Here is a 6,464-nt window from a genome sequence, read left to right as displayed (position 1 = left end):
ACATTCCAACTCCGAACGCCCCGCTGTTCGCCGCCGCCGCCGCCTATTGGCTCGCACGGCCCGGATTGACTCGCCAGGCAGCCAATGGCCGCCGGTTTCCAAGGCGGCCGCCGGCGCCGCCCCTCGCAGCGCCGGCAGTAACAATATGGCAGCGGCGCCTATTGGCGGCGGCGCGCTCTGAGCGGCGGCCGCGGGCGCCCGGCGGCGGGGAGCAGCTCCCTGGGCGGGCGGCGGCGGCGGCGGCGGCGACGACGACGACGACGACCCTCGGCGCCGAGCCCGGCCGCGGCAGGTGAGTGGGCGGCGGATCGCGTCCCCGTCCCCCTCGCACGGCCGTTCCCCTCACGCCGGTGCGCGCTGGCGGAGCGCCCCGCGCCGGGGGCGTTGCGCGGCGCCGCGGCCCGGCTCGCAGCCCCTCCGCTGCCGCCCGCACCGCGGGGCCCGGGCAGCGTTACGGGGGGCCGCGGCCGCGCCGCTCCGCTGCGGGCGGGTGGGCGGGCGGCCGGCTCGCCGAGGCCCGCTTTATTGTTCGCGGTGTGGGCCGCCGGCAGCCGGCGCCGCTCCCCGCAACGGTGTGGCGGCGCGGGGGTGGCCCCGCCGGGGTGCGCGGCTCTTCGCCCGGGGTCCGGCCCCGCCGCTGCGCGGCTCCGGAGCCGGCCCTACGGCAGCCGGCCTCCGGCGGCGCCGCTCCTGCGCCTAGAATGTCACCGCCGGCCCCCGGGGCGGGGGGGGGGGGGGGTGTCTGTGCGTGGACTGTCGCGCCCCCCGCTCCGCAGAGCCGCAGCAGCCGGGGCTGCCCGGTGCTGGCCCCGCGCGGCGTGGCGGCGGCCGCCGGGCCGCTTCCCCGCCGGGTGATGCTGCTGCTGTGGGGGAGCCGAACTGGGCGCGGTGCGGGGGGGACAGCCGGGGGTCACTTGGGGCACACGCACCTCCTGAGCGGGTAGCGGGCAAGGGGCGGTGCTTTCGCCTGGGGTCGCCGGAGGCAGGGCGCAGCTTGCCCCCGCTGCCCTTGTTGAAGTTCGGGACTCCCGGGTGCTGCACGCAGTCCTCGGCTTGACGGAAAGCGCTGCCACAAATGCGGTTTTACGTAGAGAGTTGCAGGAACGGGTGCGTAATTCCAGCGCGCAGGTCGGTACTACCACGTTGGATTGGGAAGCGCTGGGGGATCGACTTTCCGATCCTCGTCCGTCTTGCGTTCCCGCTTCCCTCTCTCCGTGCCTGCCAGGGGACCCCGGGCTGGTGAAAACTGGCTGGAGCTTGGAAATAGGTGGTGCTTGTGACTTATTAATCATTTTGCTATGTATGAAATTCTGATTAAAAAATGTATTGGAATAAATTAGGGGAGGCTGAGATCTACGGAGTGATTACTTGGGTGCCTAATTTGTGATTAGAGCATCTTTTACCCTTCCTGTGTTATTAAAATGCTTCTGTCAATTTCAATGACACTTCAATGCTGTGATATAAATTACGGAACAAGGGCAAACAAGACCTCCTTCACCTTAGCCGTAAGGGCCTGATCCCGCAGAGTGACTTCCTTCCACCCCTCCTGGTTCGGCAGCTGTTGGAGCCCCTTGGCCAAGTCTTTGCGTCTTTGCCCCTGTCCCCGCGCAATCCCCGGCGACCCTTCCCCGGGCAAAAGTTGCCTTGTTCAGGCAGAGTATTGCTCATGGGATTGCATGTAATGGTTGTCCTCGCTGCTTCCCAATGAGCCCACACGGATGGGATAGTCCCATGGGATTTTGAAGGTGCTAGTGACCTTGGAAAGAGCTGTGGTTTTCTCTCTTGGCTTTTGCCTTAAATGCCCTTGTATGCCACGAGCTCTTTGATTGGGGAGCGACATGCGCACAGGTCCTGGGCAGTGTCTTAAAACCTGATCCGTGCACCTGTGGTAGTTACAGTGTATATTTGGTAGTGGCGATGAACGTGCTACACGAGCCCCTCCATACTACTCAAGATAAAACATGGTTTAGGAGGGGGTGAGGAATGGGACTGTGTTCTGCCCTTCCGGCCCCTGGCATGGTGCAGGTGGAAGAGGAATGTGACATACCGGTGGGGACTTGGCTCACCTCTGCTTTGGTTACAGGCAGATTTGTCCTGCTCCCACTTAGGCTGCAGGAACACTTGCTGCCCCAGAATCATGTTTCTCATGGAGGAAAAAGCTGCTTCCTTCTTGAACAGCAGAGCAACTTGAAAAAGAAATTCTAAGGGGATTTTTTTAAAGGGATTCTCTCAACAGGAGTTTAGTCTGTAGCCTTTTTGTTATTGTTATTCTTGCATTAGTGATCCCATTATACTTTCTGCTATATTAAAGGCAATAACCTGTAGTTCTTAAACAAATGCTCGTCACGTTTAATGATAACTGACTTTGGGATCTGGCTCTCCATAATCTCATGCAATGCTGACTGTAATTTGCCTTAAGGGAAACAAGATATACTGCTGTTTTAAATGGCCTTTTTGGCTTCTCCGGTTACTCTTGACCGAAGTAGAATTCCGTGAATCCTACCCGATGTATGTCCAGTGATTCATCTGATCTTGCTTGGAAGAGGAAAGGCAGTGGTGTGTTGTTTTTTTTTTTTTCCATCAGAGGTGATTATGCCATGTAGTCATTCAGTGGCCAGGAACATTGGAAAAACCTCGTGAGGCATCATTTGAAAGGATCACTGCGTGTAACAGGGGAAAAAACACGTTTGTCTGGTGCTAGAGCTCTCTGATTCTCAGACGAAGTTCTCGTGCAGTAGTGAGGAGCATGGTATAAATAGCAATGCTAGGTTTTAGCCACTGAATTCAAAGTTATGGTTTCCACAGCAACCAGCACTCAGGCTGTATACGTATGTAATATTTCCCCCTTTTTTAAAAAAAAGTATCTGGCTTCTGGTGTTGCGCTGTGTCCAATCCTCCTCCACAAACACCGCATACTCCTTCTTCCTACTCTGCTTTTGAGCATCCCCCACTGCTTTCCTTCTCCCGATGTCTGTCATCTTTGCTCCGTTCCCAGCTCCTGGCTTCCTTCTGCCTTCTCCTGGGCCAGTGGCTGAGGGCTCTGTCTACCAGATCTTGGCCTGCCCACCATGTCTATTTGTCTTCTAAGGCCTCCTTTTGGTACCAGTGTTTTCTTCCAGCTGTGCCTGCGTGTGATAGGCACCACGCAAACATGGGAGGAAACAGTCCTTCTTTGAATCTCTGGCATATCCCTCAAATACTCACCTGTGTTTCCCATCTCCCCCCTGTCTGGAGTGTTGTTGTCTCAATGGTAGGTCCACACGCTGTCTTGGCTCTTGCTCAGTCATTTCTCTTGAGGCTTACAGGAGATGCAGACAGAGAACTGTGCCCTGTGTGGAGGGCTCGGGATGTGCCCTTCCTACATGAAGATCAGGATGCAATGCTTGTTTTAAAAAAACATTTGTCATGCAAATGTGCAGTGTTGCTAAAGTGTTTTCATTTATAGCCAAGGGGTTGATGTATCTACATGGTTGTGTCCAAGTTACAGTTTCCAGAGCAACTGGAGCTTTTAATCTGGAAGACTGTTAACTAAAGCACAAAATATCACATCAAATTTTCCTTTCATAAATTCTGTAATTTTAGCTACTGTTAAAAATACAGCTGTGCTTATCTGAGAACATGTTTAAAAACCTTAAATGACCAAGCAGATCTTCAGATATATACCTCTGCGATGAGAACAAGAATGGGAAATTTCAGCCCCCAAAGTAATTATCCTTAGAGTTATAACATAAGGCACTTTACTTAAAGAAAGAAATGGAAGTGCCATCTCATCTGTATCTTTAACCAGAACTAATGACAGAAGTGCAATCTAGCAAAACCGAGTAAAAAGGCTGGTGTTGGCTGAAAGCAAATATGAAGGATCCCCATGGTTGAAGAATCAATCCTGAGAAAGAAGGGGATTCAGGATCCCCTGTAGTACCTGGGAGCAGTTGGGCAGGCTGTGGTGCCAGAGGCAGGTCTGATATATATATTTCTTTTCCTTCTCTTTCTCCCTCTCATTTGGCTGCTGCTCCTTGTGGAACTGAGTCCCTCTTGCAGTGTTTCACAGATGCTTTTCTTCTGAGCAGTCATGCCAAGAACCTCTGGCAACAGAACAGGTCACTTACCCATTATAATTCAATTTGAGCCAATGTTACTTTCAAAAAAGTTGATGTATCTGCATTGTACGTTTTCTCCTTGTTCTGTAAAGAATTTTGTCAATAATAGGCATGTCATTCCCTTATAAATTGTCCAACTAGATAATCAGATTGGTTTGAGCAGTGATGCTGTAAAATGGTTTGTAGGTTACCTGGGGAATCTCAGCCAAGAGGCTTTAAGTGTTGGCTTGTGTAAAAAGGAATTACAAAGAGAATGTCTCAGGGATCTTCCTTTCTATTTTTGTTAGTAACCTTCCAGCTCAATGGTTTTCTTTCTATATATTTTATATAATGTTCCATTGATGTTGCCGTCTATAATAGCATTGTCAGCAGCCTATGGTTTTTGCTTAATAAAATGGAGGAATGATTCTTCTCCTACGAGATGGTTTTTAAATGAAACTTAAACCCAGACCTTGTGATCTTTGGTGTGTTGCCCAGATTATAGAAACCAAATGATTGAAACAGCAGCTGGCAATGGTTTGAAGTGAGTTGAAATACCTTGAACTTCTTCTTGGGTCTCTTTGAGCAAAGGTGGGGATTTTGTTTTCTCTGTAGTCAGCCCAACCTTTGTGATATGGCATAGACCAAGAAGGGATTTTTAGCTTGTTTGCATAGGAGCAGGCTGTTGGTCAGTAGCCGCAAGCCACCTTCAAGTCAGGCGATGTTGCATGCTGGGTGGTGAGGCGGAGAAAACTGGTAACAATCTGGGAGAAGAGCCAGATTCTTGGCTGGAATAAGAACCGCCGGTTTATTTTCTTGCATGCTCAGAAAGTACCAGTGTGTGCCATGCTATCAACTCAATTGGCTAAGTCTTTCTAAGTGAAGGTACCAACGCTGGGATTCAACATTGCGTAAATGCATCTGTCTTGGCTGCAGGACACCTCGTTTTACTTTTCTCCAGTGCACGGTATAAACGCACCTCTTTCTTGACCTTCTCCATTAATTTCATTGGATAAAGCCAAGTCTTCTGAGGGACCAGGCATTTGAGAGTTGGAACAAGATACCTCCACCATTAATGCAGACATTTTAGGAGTATCTTCCCTTGAAAGAGCAGACAGTGAGCAAGGGTGGTGGGAAGGTCTTGTGTTCTTAACTAGGTGTCCTGGTGTGTTAACACAGCCCTTCAGTCCACCTGGGGACCTACAGCTGTAGTGCCTGATCAGCTGCTTCTGTGGGTAACCTTTTCTGGGGGAGCAATCTAACAAGGCTGCAGTGGGCTAGGGTGGTGCTCCCACCCTGTCTGTCTTTCACCTGGGAGGTCTCCCTTGAGCTTGGGTAGACCCTTGGCCTTGAAAAGTGAAATGGAGGAAAAGGTTAAGATCAAAAAAGAAAAGTGGGAGGTAATGTCTATGCTTGAGCGATGAGGAGAGTCAGTCTGGTCCAGCACGTTGGATGTCACACTTACTTATGGAAGAAGAGTCCACCAAGTATTCTGTTTTCTCCAGACACTGTTTTTGGTTTTGAAAAAGTTCTGCTCTTTCAAACTAGCGTAAATACCAACTTTTGACTGGGGCTTTATGGTTGTTGGAAACAATCATTTTTCCTAATGGTTGGGAAATATTCTTCTAGTAGCAGCAAATCTCTGTATTTTGAGTTTTGCAGCCCAGGCTGCATTAACATAAATACTTGGAACACTCTTAGTCACAGTTATCTCGGGCATGAGAGAATTCTCTACTGCTTCACATTATTCAGCACGTCTTTATGTCTAATTGTTTTTCCCCTTCATATGCTCTGTTCCTAAGATTAGTACAGTTTTCCTCCTCATGGATAAATAATTTAAACACCTGAACTGATTAAATGCACGCATCTGAGCTCAGAACAATCACAACTTTTTTTTTTTTATTCAAAGACTGACTTTTCTGAAGAAGATTCAAAGCAACTGAAAATAGCTTCATCACAGAAACATCAAGCGTAACTTGAAAATTATTGCTATCATGTCATGGATTCTGGCAGTGTACATTTGCTTTCCTATTAGTGATGTGTCATTGAACAATCAAAGGTTTATTGACAACTCGTTTACTTTGCCTAATTGTATGACTCACTAGAGGGCAAGACCATATTTCCCTTTTCAGAATGATGGAAAAGACGTCAACACAAAGTGGGTCTGTGTAGTGCAGTAACTTGATTGCTTTGTTGGCGGGTGTTTTGTGAAGACAAAGTTGACTGCAGAAGGTTTGAGGCAACCTCTAATGTTGGATTTGACCATGTGTTACCTGCAATGCACCCCCTTACCTGACATGGTATGGGAAGATGCCAGGGTCCTTTGGGCCAAATATGATGCCCCTGTGAAGTGGCGGGGCTCATGGGGAGTGGGTGGCTGCTCCAGAG

At 50.0% G+C, this 6,464-nt stretch overlaps 1 protein-coding gene across 10 annotated transcripts in view; it reads left to right on the top strand.

Moving 5' to 3' along the window:
* The first annotated feature begins 244 nt into the window (after window positions 1–244).
* TIAM1 (TIAM Rac1 associated GEF 1) overlaps window positions 245–6,464 on the top strand; it is a 189,340-nt gene continuing 183,120 nt past the window's right edge. For 9 of the 10 annotated variants that reach the window (XM_074902654.1, XM_074902626.1, XM_074902643.1 and 6 more), the window contains exon 1: window positions 245–292. The gene's annotated coding sequence lies outside the window, so the exon portion shown is untranslated. Of the gene's footprint in view, window positions 293–994; window positions 1,108–6,464 lie in introns of those variants that run through there. The other variant, XM_074902608.1, reaches the window with a different exon arrangement.

Source organism: Athene noctua, chromosome 1 (assembly GCF_965140245.1).
Source record: "Athene noctua chromosome 1, bAthNoc1.hap1.1, whole genome shotgun sequence".
Classification (NCBI taxonomy): Eukaryota; Metazoa; Chordata; class Aves; order Strigiformes; family Strigidae; genus Athene; species Athene noctua.
Note: the sequence above shows the minus strand (reverse complement) of the source record. Positions and strands in the feature narration are given on the sequence as shown.